At 41.8% G+C, this 15,410-nt stretch overlaps 1 protein-coding gene across 2 annotated transcripts in view; it reads left to right on the top strand.

Annotated features, from left to right (window-relative positions):
* ARHGAP29 (Rho GTPase activating protein 29) overlaps positions 1-15,410 on the top strand; it is a 127,582-nt gene that overhangs the window by 75,811 nt on the left and 36,361 nt on the right. The window contains exon 1 of one of the 2 annotated variants that reach the window (XM_018559221.1): positions 4,326-4,377. The exons of the other annotated variant lie outside the window; for it this stretch is intronic. The gene's annotated coding sequence lies outside the window, so the exon portion shown is untranslated. Of the gene's footprint in view, positions 1-4,325; positions 4,378-15,410 lie in introns of those variants that run through there. 2 annotated transcript variants of the gene reach the window in all.

The following is a 15,410-nucleotide window of genomic DNA, read 5'->3' as shown; positions in this document are numbered from 1 at the left end:
AAAGGGGGATGTTGTAAAGTGAAGGGGAAGGGGGGGGGGGGGGTAGTGTCATGAATCTAAGCCAATGACTACTAGATTTATGATCCGTTTATTGACATAAGAGACATTTACATATTTAAAGCAAAGTCACCAGAATAAAGACCTTGTTCGGTAGAGAAACCTTTGATAAGTGCATTAGAAAACTCTTGTATTGTAATTCTAAAATGGTTTTCTAAAATCATGTCTCGAGATCCTTTTTGTCTGCTTTCCGTTTCTAAAAGATGCAGCCTAGGAGTATAGATCACAGCAGAGGTTCTAGTTGAAAAAATATGATGTAGAATTCCAAATATAGAGAGGGGAGAATGTGAGGCAAGTGGATGGCACCACACCCCTAATATATATAGAAACAAAAAGGAAAACGGCTGCAAAAGGAGCCTAAGGCGTTTAAGGTGCCATAAAGTAGTACAATTACTGAAGTGCTGATAAAAAATTATTTTATTGATTACAAAGCTAGAACATTATGGCTGTTATAAATGATTGACACATAATGTAAATAACCATATACATATCTTAGCCAGAGTTTTAAGGCTTAATTAGATAATGGGTTCTCAGTAGATTCTACGCGTTTCACAGAAGAACTGCTTCTTCAGGAATCCTTCATAGGAATCTGTAAATTAAACAGATCATATACATTATACATATGTTCCATATACAATAGATTTCATTATATAACTTTCAACAGAGTTCAATATATAACAACAGCATGCTACCTCAACAAGGCGTCATAGATAGGAACCGCAATATGCTATCCCATCATTTATGTATAACATGAAGTCATAGACAAAAATAAAGACAGGAACATAGTACCATGTAAATGATCCGGAAAGAAAATAATTTACTGCAAACCGCTATGTGTCCACAAGTACGGGCAAAAATGAGCTCCAAGGCGAGGGAGGGGGGCCTGAGTTGTATAACAGCACCACCCCTGTGGGGGCTTTCCGGGGAGACCAGGGACAGGTTCATCATGTGCTGCAATCAAACCATATCTGGATATATATACAGCGCATTATGATTTATCACAGAGGTGTATCAATGTTAACCCAAGAATCCATGGGGACATACAGTATATAGAGCACTCACCACTAAGATCCAAGGGAGGAACAACCTCCACATAAACTCCCATAGGGAGGCAAGGGGTCCTCAGAAGATATCCTTATCTGTGTTGAAATTTGTTTCTCCAATGACGGGGAGATGAAAGCAGAGATCCATACATTAATTGTTTTTAATAAAGAGAATGCCCATTACAGCCATGTAGGAAGTGTTCCTGCAATCTACCATATAATGAAAGATTATTATAGATGACACATGTGTCCTTAAAAATATATGTGGATTCATGTTTATGTCAATAGCTCCCCTTACATGCGGGTAATGGGAGCTATTGTCACAAACATGCATCCACATATATTTTTAAAGACACGTGTCATCTATAATAATCTTTCATTATATGGTAGATAAATCATTGCACTGTATATATATCCAGATACGGTTTGGTTGCGGCACACGTTGAACCTGTCTCTGGTCTCCATGGAAAGCCCCCACAGGGGTGGTACTGTTATATAACTTGGGCCCCCCTCCTTTGCTTGGAGTTCATTTTTGGCCGTGCTTGTGTACACATAGCAGTTTGAGGTAAATTATTTTCTTTCCGGATCATTTATATGGTACTATGTTTCTGTCTTTATTTTTGTCTATGACTTCATGTTATACATAAATGATGGGATAGCATACTGCGGTTTCTCTCTATGACACCTTGTTATAACTAATGAGGTAGCATACTGTTCTATATTGAACTCTGTTGAAAGTTCTATAATGAAATCTATTGTATATGGAACATATGTATAATGTATATGATTTGTTGAATCACAGATTCCTATGAAAGATTCCTGAAGAAGCAGTTTTTCTGCAAAACACATAGGGGAGAATTTATCAAATCTGGAGCAGATTTGCACTGCAGCCAATCAGCTTCTCTCTCTCTCTCATCTTCAAATCTTACCTGAGCAAGCTGAAGAGAGAAGCTGATTGGTTGGCCTGAGTAACTGCTCCAGATTCTCTCTGCTCCCAGTTTTGATAAAATCCCCTCATAGAATCTACTGAGAATCCATTATCTAATTAAGCCTTAAAACTCTGGCTAAAATATGTATACGGTTATTTCCTTTTATGTGTCAATTATTTACAACGGCCATAATCTTCTTAAACAATGTTTTAGCTTTAATATCAATAAAATAAGTTTTTTATCAGCACTTTAGTAATTTGTACTACTTTTTGGCACCTTAAAAGCCCCAGGCTCCTTTTGCAGCCATTTTTCTTTTTTGTTTCTCAAAATATGATGTAGTCACATGACATCGGTAGATTCAAATCACTCAATAGGCATGACACCGAGCTACTGAGCTTTCAATCCACCCCTGTAGTCACAGGTTGGGGTGGGGACTTTGTGGCACTGATTCCACTGGAGGCTTAATGTAAATGACGTTTGTAAACTGACTGAAAAGTTAATAATCCACATTCTATTTTTGGCTACTTGAAGCGTTCGTTCACCTTTTCACAAAACATAAACGGACAAAGCCCTGCCCCAGCACAGAGTCCTATCTGGCAAGACACACTAGATAGACACACTGCCTGCCTTCCACAGACCTTTAGGGCCAGTTCACACCAATTACGGTGTGTTCCAGAGCGCTAGCTGCTGGAAGGCAAACAGGCAATATAATCGCACACTAAACTCCCCCTTTTGTTCTGGAACAGGAGGCATTGAAGTCAATGTCACCGCAGCCACCCACACCCAGCTACCCAACCCCCCCTGCCCGCAGTGCGATCAGACGCGTAGCAAAAAATTGACTGCATTCCGGTCCAGTGCGAATGCGAGAAAATGCTGCATGCATTTTAAAGACCTGAGAGAAGCACAGGCAGGAGAGAATAAAAGTAAGGTTTGCACAGACTATTGCTGTGTAACCAATGTCACTCCTGATGGTCATGCAGGGAGGGGCTGCGTGGAGGTGTGCCTTTAACTCCAAGCTGCATTCCACTCAAGCATGCAGTGGAGATATGTGAGAGTCAGGATCTTTGATCTGCCAGCTGTATACAGGAAGACCATAGATTGGGCCCCTGTAGCCCTGTTCCTGCTCTCCTGATCTCAAAATCCCTTTCTCTATATGGTCTTCATTTTTGTTGTTGTTTGTTTTACTTTAGTTGGATGAATCAGAAATATTGCATTTGAATTTTATATCGTCTTCTGTTCCGCCAACAGGTGGAGCTGATGCCACTTTTGACATTTTTCCTTTTTGCTCCCTTTGTTAGAAAAACTCTTGTGTTTATAGTGCAGCTTGAGCTATTGAGCTCAGTAAACACAATTGAATAACTCAGTGGAGTGACTTCTCTTTTATGGCACAGTCTCCCAGATGGTTTCAGATGAAGACTACCAAAAGCCTGGCTACTACTGCTGTATGGGAAGGGTTATATTGCTTCTTTTGATCCAACTTACCATAAGATTGCTAGATTTTTTTTTTTTTTTTCCTTCATCTTTCACATGTTTGTTCCACCAGGACTCCATATTCCAAATCAACAGAGATAACTATGTATTTAGCCATGGAAACACTGACATGCACTTTACTGACTATACCAAACCCCAAACTGGGTCTCCTTTTTGTTACGACAAAGAAAAACAAATGGTATGAGTAGTAGGAAATGTCCGATGCACAGAGCTCAAGAAACATTACACAGTGAGCCCTGTAGCCATTGTTGTGTAGCCATTGTGTACAGTCAGGATGTCCTGGGGAAAGAACGTACGTGTTTTTAAAATACTGTGCCTAGCCAGTGCACCAACTGACAGAAATGACCCAGCGTTCGGCAGCCTCGCACTTTATGTATGACACATCTATAAAGGAAAAGCCAGTATCTTCTAACTGGGCTGTACCACATGCAGATTTTTTTTTTCTTTTTTCGGATGCCTCCATTAGCAGTCACTCCAACTACAAATGTTTTCCCCAGCACTCAACAGTTCAAAGGCCTAACACAACAGTGACGACACAGCCTTCCTGACACAGGAAAAGTATTCAGTGCAGATAAATTCTTGGTTTCAGAGGATTACACTATAACAATCTCTATTCCTCCCAGCTTGCTTCAGTGAGGCTGCTGGCGTTTATACTCCCTTTTTGTTATCTTTTGACTGCTTTTTTTTTTACCTAATATTTGTTATAATTCAGATCTTTCCATTGGAATGCTGGCTTAGGACATTTCTTGTTTGTAATGTCGGACCAAGATTTGCTTGTTTTTCACATTGAGGTGAATTGAGGTGTGTCTGACGGCTGGGAGAGCTTTCGAGGGAACTTTCGTTATGGATATTTTTCGGTAAGCACAGAACTTTCATTGTTTTAAAGCTGTCTAGTATAGGATTTCTTTCACTTTGGCTCTTTAAAGTTTAGCTGACACAAACATAGAGTTTATTGGAGTAATGTGCAGTAGCCAGTGAGCACTTGAGTGTCATCTTTTCAAGCACGGTGGATGACGGCTCTCATTTTTATTCCTCTGGCTGGACCGGTTCCTATTTGTGTTCTCGTTAGACGCTGGAAGAATGTGTGTCAGTTCTATGTGGCTATTTCAACCTGCAGGGATCTCGGCTTAGATCATGCTTTCTAGATTGCAGGCAAAATCCACATTCTTCCCTTGTGACTACATCCTTTTACAAAAGGCTTTGTGGGAACAAGGGAGGACGGTCTTTTTTTTTGTAATCTGAATGGACAGCTCTGTGGCAATGCTGTGTATAAACTGGAAAATAATGGCTTCATGGGCTATGTCTGGAATTAAAAGGCTGTTACAGACATTCTGTTTTTGTGCGTTGGAGTGTTAAATTTTTTTATGTTTTGATAGCACACAGAAAATTATACACCAAACGCTCCCTGGCCAGGCGCACACCTCTGGCACATGCTGTGTCTCAGGCGTCTTAGGAGCCAAATCTTTACTTGTGGTGTCTGTTTTCCTTGTTGAAAAAGGAAAAACGTATTTACTGGTGTGCTGTTTGTCTTGCTATTGTCGTGTTTGGAGGACACAGTAGCCCCTCAATTGGTTATTTGGTACCAGGGACGGACAAATTAATTAAGACTTGCAAGCCAGAATAGGTGGCACTAAACGGGGCCAGGAATTCCAACAGACTTTTTTTTTCTTCATAAAAAAGTCAAACCTTTTTTGTTTAAATTTTGAGTGTTCCCTTGGGGGGTGGGGGGAGGGGGATTTATTTTTACTTCCTGCCCCAGAGACACAACAAGAAGTTAGAGGAAATCTCTCCTAAGTTCTCTCTCTGGCTGGTTTTACAACAGCCAGCCGCACTGAAGGCATGGCTGCTGGTGTATGCTAGGGGGGAATATTGCTGATGCTTCGATCCTGGGTTGATTTTGTTAGAACTTTATTGCAGTGTCATGACTTCCATTTTATTCAATAATAGCAGCCACATATTTGTGCAGAGCAAGGCTGACCGTGCACCCCAATGCATCTGGAGTCAACAGCCCTCAAGCAGTTGCCATCAGAACAGGTGTCCCCCTGTTGCAGGTTTCTCCTTTATTTCTCTTGTGGTCACAACAACAGTTTTAGGATTTCCCTCACTTATAGTCCTGGTGACAGTTGTCCAAAATGAGGACACAAACAGCGATAGCTGTTAGAAAAATCTAAACCTTTCCTACTCTATCCAAGAAGGGAAAAACAAGTTACTGTCTTTAGATAGATATATTTTAGGTGGCTAGCCAGCTTCTGGTGAAAGTCTAGTTCTTGCAGAAAATATGGAGCTGCTTTTTCTGACCTGTGCTTCTTAAAATCCTTATTTCTTGGCAGTCATGTTGACACTTTATTACTTTTGAGTCACTGATCTAAAATAAACATGCATATGGGGACTTCTAACCTTGCTCCTCGTGCTTTTTTTTTTGCATTCATGACTTGGAAAGTATTAAAGCCAAATAATTAACATACTAACCAGGTAGCTAGCATTTTCAGCTGGAGATCCGCCAGTTTGACTTTAAGACAGCCCACAGTCCATTAGTTCTTGATCTGCTTAACAATGCCCATTGGACCCCCCCTTTTGCAAAGGCTCAGAGAATTGACATTATGAATGTATATATAAAGCCACAGCTTTTTCTGGGACACAGAAGGAAATAGTTTAAACCAAAGTCAGGTTTTTTTCTTGCGTTGTGTTTCTATGGGGATAGTCACTTCGCTTCCTGTCTTGGAGACAAAAGGCAGTAAATGGAAATCTCTCGAAAAGCGGTTTTAACTGCCCAACACAAGAAATCCACAATTTTAAATGGCCCTTTTTCACACCTGAGCAGAAAAACACCAGACGCCTGAAAAGATACAGGAGCTTCTTTGGGCAGTTAAAAGCGCTTTTCCTCCCCATAGACTTCATTGGAAATGCCCAAAAACGCTCAACAGAAGCATGTTGCACATTTTCGTGAGCGTTTTTGCGCGTTTATACGCATGTTCTTCCATTGCCCACTATGGTTTTTGAGCTGCCAATCAAAACGCACATCTTCATGTACGCGCGTTAAAACGCGCATGCAAATGTGCACAATGCGCAAATAACCGCATGCTGCTAACGCGCGTAAAAACGGTGCCGCCTAGGTGTGAACCAGGGCTTAGAGAATTGTCACGAACAGGTGTCCCCATTAGACAATTTCTCCTCTACTTTTGTTTCATTGACAACTATAATCATTTGACTTTTCTCATCGCTTTTTGTCTGCTTGACAGTGATCACCAGGACATCTAAAGAGGGTGAAATCTCCCCAGCTGGGACACACATCAGTAGAAACCTGACAGTACTTTCAACAACCTTACCAAAAATACAAGCGTTGGCTTTAGATTCACTTTGGATAAATGCTGGGCGTCATTCAACTAAGTCCCCGTTCATAACTCAGTTTTGTAGCCCAAATCTTGGAGCTGCAAAACGCTCAACACAAGGAATTCCATTGGTTTCTATGGCCTTTCTTCACACCTGAGTGCTATGTCACCTGCAGAAAAACTCCTGTCCCTGGAAAAAGTACATGAGCTACTTTTGTGCAGATTTCTGTGCATTTGGCCCCATAGACTTCAGTGGAAACTCACAACACCAGCAGTTTGTTGTGCGTTTTTTGTGCACGTTTGTTGGTTTACATGAGTGTCTCACAATCTGCCAGCTGAAAAGTGCGACTTAAACGTATTTGCACCGGACGCCCGCAAAAACACAAGACGATGATAATAGGCGCAAAAACGCTGTCGCCTAGGTGGGAATGGGGTCTTGAGAAGGAGTATTGCAGCAAGGCTGGATCAGTGGATAGTGCTGGAGAGAATTTGAGTATAACAGCCAGAGCTCCTTTTTTTTTCTATTTTTATTGAGCTGCTTGGAAATTTAGTTTTTGGGTAGTTTGTCCAAGCTGGAAATGGACTTTAAAGTGCAACTGAAGACAAAAAAAAGTGTATTTTAGTTTTTGAAAGAGTGCAGAGAGATTGGAACCCTTGTCAGGTTTTTATTGCTGTCTTTCACATGGCTGGTCCGATCAGGTCCACCTGTCAGTTTTTCCAGTGGACCCAATCAGATGCCCAATGCAAGTCTATGGGCAGCCATGTGTGAACAGAAGGGCGCCCGTTTACACCAGGTTACCCCCGACTCTTGCCAGGCCTGAGAAAACGAACAGAACAGTGTTCCGCTACACCGGACCGGATCATACCGGATCGGGGGTAATCAGATGTAAACGGACTATTGTCCATTTACATCTGATTCCCTATAGACATACATGGGGTCTGGTAATTGCAGTTGTAACTGTAGGGAGATGGATGTCGCATCAGAGACATCCGCTCTGTACTGCTGTGATCAGGAGAGGATCTGTACATGATCAGCCCATGTGAAAGGGGCCTTACCCTCTCTATCTGTCCTAGTGATCATTATCAATGAAAGTAAAAGAAAATCCCACATTTTTAGTTATATAACCTGAACAGGAATAGATGGGAAATCTTTCAATGGTCACCCTGCTGACCACCAAGGATTTCCCTCACCTTGGAAGCATTTCCTCACTTCCTGTTGTGGATATCATACAGGAAGTGAAGGGAAATCTCCGCAATGGGACACAGATGGCAAAAAAGCTGATTGGTTAAACTCTCCTGTACTCTATCCAAATGTGAAAAAAAAAGTTTTGGCTTCAGTTCTGCTTTAAGCATTTTATCTTTTTAGAGTTGTAGTTTAGTTTTCATAGTTTCATATGTTTTAAGAAACTGGTGAGCATATGTATGAAACATGCTGTTCATTATTTATTACTGTGCTTGTATTTTCCAATGTGGAAATTCCCCTTTGCATACATTCCCAGTCCTGCCAAATAAAATGGCCTAATCACTAAAGAATGTCAACATCTATTTTTTTTTTTTTTTTTTTTTACAAACTCCTGTTTATTCTTTCTTTTTGAGTTTTCAGTGTTTTTTGGTCTTTATTATTGCTGTTATCCATCGATCTGTGTAACTGGGGATTGCTTTGCTGGCGATGACAGACAAAGATAAACATAATATCATGCATATAGAAAAAGAATCTGCCTTCATTATACATCTTCTTCATTCTTTAATAAGGATTTTGCTAAAGAATAGCTCAAAGCAGCAAGAAAAATCAGTCAGTGAATGGCTAATGCTGTTCCAGAAATAATCTGTCCTTGAAGAACTATGGGGTGAATGTAATACATTCATCCCCATAGTTAGAGTCGACGTGTGACACTGAAGCTGTCGTATGTCTGCTCCATTGATCGAAAACATACCGCATATCGATCCTTTTGCAATCTGGGTCTAGAGTGACAGCTATCTCTGCCTATCAGGCAGCAGGGTGGATCCCAACATTATTGTCGGGATCTTCTCGGGCTGCAGCACGGCTGCATTTTGTGTCACCGGAGGACATTAGTAACCAGTCAGAATCCAGTTTAGGGGATGGAAACCAGTCAGATAGGTGATGCAGTTACAGTATGTGGCAAACAAGCCGTTAACTCTCAGTACATGCTTATAGACGCAGTTCACAGAAAACTTCCAGGCTGTATAGTATTATGTTTTAGAATGAACAAATATCCCACAAATACAAACAAGATGAAAAATCTGGTTTTGGTAGCCAATTTCTTTTGCGAATGCAAGTAAAAGAGCACATACTCTACTCCTTCTAGCTCCAAAGTGGATTTTCACTTGGCTTAATGAATGAGGTGAAGCTGTGCTAACTTCAGTCATCCCATCATGTGCTTCACATTATTCATTAAGGCAAGTGAAAATTCTGTACTGCTCCAGTAAAGGTGCCCATACACTGCACGATTCTCATACGAGAATCGCAGGAAATCCCGCGATCGTACGAGAATCGTGCAGTGTGAATGAAGACGTGCGACCGTTTCTACTGTATTGTCTAAGGAGCATGCTAGAAAACCGGCCGAGAATCGTACGATTTTCGGCTGGTTTTTAGCATGCTCGGGAGGCAATACAGTAGAAACGGTCGCACGTCTTCATTCACACTGCACGCGCACACTGCCCGTTCAGCATTGCGGTCATCGCAAGCCCGACCCTCAGGGGGGCGGGCTTGCGATGATTGCAAGTACGATCTGCCTGCCCAAGATGGGCAGATCGTACGTTTTTTTTAATTACTTTACAACCATCGCAAGACAAAGGTCTTGCGATGGTTGTAAAGTGTATGGGCACCTTAAGTCAACCCCAAAGTTGTACTTCATGCAATTGTGGCTTCCATGCTTGAAGAAGGCTCTGATTTTGCAGCTGGAAATGATATGCGCAATAAATAGTTTATGTTTTGCGTTTTTTAAATCTAGTGAATAGTGCGTATCAGGTGAGATCTCCATAGGGTGGTTTGTTAGCACTGCCTTATCTCTGTTGAGTAGAAGTCAGTTTTTTTTCAAAACCAGTCTGCCAGTCATCCTGCAGATTCTAGTCTGATGAGATGCAATCATTTTTGGTCTATACATGGTCAGATGGTCGCACAGCCATTTCTGAATTATTTTTGTACTCCGCAATAAACTTATTCCATATATGCCTTTATTGAGGCTATTATTTTATATGCCAACCATGATGTGAAATTACTTACTTGACTGTCTTATCTTCTTGTATGCAGCAACCTGGCAATTAAAAAAGGTTAATACTGCATCTTGCTCACCAGCATATACGTGATTACAATGTGTGTTGCATTGTGTTTATGCAGCACATCACAACACGATGTGGTAAAATGCTACCTGCACAGTGGTGTGAACTGACACGATAGATAACAAGACTTTTTGCCTTGTCCATACTTTGGCACTACATTTCCCAACACTTGGTGTGAACTAGTGCGAACAGATGGGAAAGCTTTATTAGCCACAAAGCAGATGCTTAAGGTGATGGAACTCTCCTCCTGCTAATAAACTATATAACATTGCTACTGTACAGAGAACTTGTTTTTCTTATACATATACGTATGGTTGGGGGATCATGTTTACAGACCAATGTGGTCTATAGTAGAAAAGTGGGTTGCTTTTGACTTTGTCTACATAAAATGTTTCTTGTCCTTGAGCACGTCTTTACATTTTGAAGTCCTTCCTAGCAAAATCATTTCCTTACCGCTACTTCATAAATATTTCTGAGAGGAAATGTCCTCAAAGAACTGACTATTGTATGATACGTTAGAGCTTGACTTGTCTGCAGTGACTCCATTTCCTGCTGACAGCCACATTATCGTGTTAAGAAGTATGCACAGTGGTAACAGCTTCGTGGGAATGAATGAAAAGCTATTTTAGCACCGCCACTGTTTTCTTTGCTGGTATTTAGGAAGAATTAGACTCTGGGATTACTGATATATTGTTTTTTTGTGCCGTTTGTATACAGATACTAAACGGAAGGTTCCTGCTTCTTATGGGATGATGCGCCTTAACACATTCATGTTTTGTAACCAAGTGTAGAATCACAAATCATGATAACATGGTTCTCCAACAGTGCTGCCAAATTTTAAAGGATAATTAAACCTTCCCATTTTTTTGTATATACAGGATCTGCTGCTAGAAAGCGGCAGATATATGCAAAAACATTTTTTTAAAGAAAGTTAAGAAAAGGTGAGAAAATGTACCATTTTAATAAAGAAAAAGGTCATTTTGAAATTGATGGCAGCAACACATCTCAAAAAAGTTGGGACAGGGCCATCTTTACCACAGTGTAGCATCCCTTCTTCTTTTATCAACACTCTGTAAACCTCTAAGAACTTAGGAGACCAGTTGCTGGAGGTTTAAGAGAGGAATGTTTTCCCATTCTTGCCTGATACAGGATTATAACTGCTTAACAGTTCTGGGTCGTCCTTGCCATATTTTTTGCCTCCAAGATGTGCCAAACATTTTCTGTTGGTGAAAGTTATGGACAGCAGGTAGGCCATTAAAGCACTCCGACTCTTCTACTACGAAGCACAGCTGTTGTCATAGATGCAGTATACAGTTTAGTATTGTCCTGCTGAAATATGTAAGGCCTTCCCTGAAAAAGACATTGTCTGGATGGGAGCATATGCTGCTCTAAAACCTGGATATAGCTTTCAGCATTGATGGTGTCTTTCCAGATGTGTAAGCTTCTCATTCCATATACACTAATGCACCCCCATGCAATCAGAGTTGCAGGCTTTTAAAGTGAGTGCTCATAACAAGCTAGAAGGTCCCTCTCCTCTTTAGTCCAGAGGACGTGGCGCCCATAGTTCCCAAAAAGAATGTCAAATTTCAATTAGTCTTACCACAGAACAGTTTTACACTTTGCAACAGACCATTTTTTAAATGAGCTTTGGCCCAAAGAAGACGGCGGCGTTTCTGGATCATGTTCAGATATGGCTTATTCTTTGCATGATAGAGCTTTTGGATGGCACAGCTGTGTTCACAGACAGTGATTTTTGGAAGTGTTCCTTAACCCATGCAGTGATGGCCATCACAGAATCATGCCTGTTTTTAATTCAGTGCCGTCTGAGGGCACGAAGATCATGGGCATCCAATATTGCGTTTCAGCCTTGTGCCTACTGCACAGAGATTTCTCCAGATTCTGGAATCTTTTGTTGATATTATGTACTGTAAATGATATCTTTAAAGTCTTTGCAATTTTACTCTACCCTGTCACGGGAGAACGTGCACAGTGCTGTGCTAGAACTCCTGTGTTGGAGGTGACAGGGTCAATAAAGAGAACCTGTCACCTCCAAAAGCTATCACACAAGGGCTTGTTACCCTTGTGTGATAGCAATAAAGTCAAGTGAAAAAAAAAGTTTAAAAAAATATAACACTTAATGTAAACACATAAAAATAGAAAAAATGGAAATACATTTTTTTAAAAAGTAAAAAATAAATGAAATAAATGATAAAATATTACAAAGCAAAAAAAAATGAAAACCAACCACTATCACCAAATAAACGCATGCATGGGGCATTGTGTGTGTGTGTGTGTGTGTGTGTGTGTGTGCGTGCGCGGAGTGGGCGATCTGTTACCACACTGCAATCGTGCACAAAACCGTGTGGATGGCCAAGCGGTCACAGAATCGCACACCACCGCCGATTGCGCTGGCAGTGCCATTATTCTCTAATGGCACCCCAGTCGCGCCAGGCAGATTGCGCAGTTTCCCGCCGCAATAACGACCGTGCAATCGCACATAATCGCGTTTGAAAACACGGCACGCTGCGTGTCGCGGGTGACGCGGATGTAACCCCATTAAAATCAATGGGGCTGCGTGGCAACTACACACAGTCGCCCAAGTATGCACCCCCCCCCCAAGGGAAAATTAACTTTCCCAAGTAATTTGGGCAAATGGAATCACCCACACAAATCTGGTCCCCTCTCTTTCCCTGCTATACTTAACCTTTCAGCGAACGGTCCTTCCCATGCACCAGTATGGGTGTATTATCTGTACCTGTGCCATGTAATCTGAATTTTGCTCGCAAAATTCAAGCACTCGTTGGTCAGCGCAGTCACCTGACGGCACTGACCAACGAGAAGCTCTTCTTGGCATTGCTAAATACGGTTATGGTTACATTTTTTTTTTTCCTTTTTTGTATCAGGACAAGTAGATTTCCATGAGTAGATTGGCCCCCGCTTTAGTCCTTGGACAAGTAGTTGTTTTTTAAATTTCCACACCCCTGGGTGTGCACCCAGGGCAGAAACCTTATGACTTTGAATAGACTTGGGAACTGGGAAACCCTTTGAAAATTTTGAGGACTCTGTGGAGCTGCAGCCGGCTTCTGCACACTCATTTAGTAAATGCTAAGGTACCAGGAAGGAGAAGGTGAATGGAGTAGCCCTTTTAGATTTTAATATATATTAGATTGAGGTTAGTCTTTACAAATGGCTTGAAAAATGCACCCTCAACACCCACAAGTACATGCGGGATTGTATACCTTGAGTGTCCGTGGTTCAGCTCTTAAAGTGTAATCATTTGCAGATGCAATAAATAAAAGTTCATCTCAACAGCCACTTTTGCATAATTGGGTTTTAGCTCTTAGGATGGTAGTGCTGAAAAGGATGAGACGAGTATCTGTTTTTCATGTTTAGCATATTGGAAAAAACATACCACTCCCACCATTCTTTTCGAGTATATTTAGGTGCATCAGATCTTTTTGTTCTCGGGAGGCCTCACAACCACCCTGGTATATGTAGCTCATGAATACAATGGGCATACTAAAACAGATGTGAGTACAGGAAAGGAAGGCCGGCTTTGTTTTCATGTCACTGAGTGTTGTGTGTCTCATGTAGGAAGATTCAATCAGTCTTGAAGGGATTTACCAAATGCTGTGAAGTACTTTTGTTAAAAATGGGCTAGTGAATTACTGACCATTCTAACAAATTTGTGTTTGCAAATACAGCACCTATTGCTCCCCTTTTTTTCTTTTTTCATCAGGGTGCTGTTTTTGTTCATATTTGTCACAATTACATAATCAGTATGCCCCAACCTATAGCAAAATGGGACTGAAAATAAACTCCTAGCATATAAATGGCAGGGGTCAGCAACCTTAAACACTTAAAGAGCCATTGGACCTGTTTCCCACAGAAAAGAAAACACCGGGAGCCACAAAACCCTTTTGACATCTAAAATGAAGATAACACTGCATGTATAGTTTTTACCTTTTATGCTATGTATAGCATGTATATAGGTATATGTGGGCTTAGTAACGCACTGGACTCTGGACTTACCTGAGACCCCGCAGAGCCCACCTGCGAGTGACCCTGCAGAGCACACCATAGATCCTGCACAGCCCATGTGAGACTCTCTATGGTAGGCTCTGCGGGGCCTCAGGTGGGATGGTCACCGGGGTCCCGTTCCCTGTACCTCCTCCCAAATCCTCTTACCTGCTGGGGCCTGGCCTCCTCCACACACTTCCCTGTCACCTCTGCCATGCCGCCCCTGGTACAGCTGATACTCATGTAAGAGGCCCCCCAGGCTGCCCAGACTCGTGCATGGGTACCGGCCGTACCCCCCATATGGTGGTGGTCTATCAAAGTTTGTGACTATGTTACAATGTGTGACGTGGTCACACATTTAAATGTAATTCCGTCCAGTTTTTTGGTGGTGGAATGTGTGACCGCCAATAGGTCAAGCATTCCAACGCTTTCTCAACTGTTCCAGGGCAGATCGGAAGTGTCACTTGTATCCGACTCTGAGTGCGATCTCGCATTCCACCCCACTCAGTCAGATAGAAGTGACATTTCAGGACCGAACAGCTGTTCCAAGGCAGATCAGGTCTCTTGCACATACGATTTGCGAGGCCGATCTGCCCTGGAACAGCTGAGAAAGTGTTGGAATGCTTGACCTATTGGTGGTCACACATTTCACCGCCAAAAAACTGGGTGGGGTTACATTGAAATGTGTGACCACATCACCGCTCACACTTTCCAACATAGTCACAAACTTTGATAGAACAGCGGCCCTGTCTAATCATTTAATCAGATAAATAGATTATAATAGGCAACATTACAGTGTAATGTTGCCCATTATAATCCACTTTTCTAATTAAATGAAATAACGACACAAAGTGTGCAGTTACACCCGTAACACCACAGCCCCCCATGCTCCTCATTCGGACTCACCTGCCAAGCCTCACAGCCAGAGCATCCCAGCCAGACGGTGTGCACTACAGCAGAGGGATTAAAGAGCCACATGCGGCTCCGGAGCCGTGGGTTGCTGACCCCTGGTATATGGAAACATTTTTCAGAGTGAAGCATTTATGTAGTTTGTAGCAGCAATGCAAACTATAACCCCCTCAGGCCTTGCAACCGCTGAGCTATAAGGCTATACTGGGCAGATTAAGCTAATGTGGGTAACTTGGGTGGTGCAGTCTTGAAAGACCAGATCATAGATATCTTAGGATGCACATCCCATGTCTGAACACAGTGGATGGGTGATACCAGAAGTGTCATTTGTC

This window comes from Nanorana parkeri, unplaced genomic scaffold (assembly GCF_000935625.1).
Source record: "Nanorana parkeri isolate BGI_ZX_2015 unplaced genomic scaffold, ASM93562v1 scaffold382, whole genome shotgun sequence".
Lineage (NCBI taxonomy): Eukaryota > Metazoa > Chordata > Amphibia > Anura > Dicroglossidae > Nanorana > Nanorana parkeri.
Note: the sequence above shows the minus strand (reverse complement) of the source record. Positions and strands in the feature narration are given on the sequence as shown.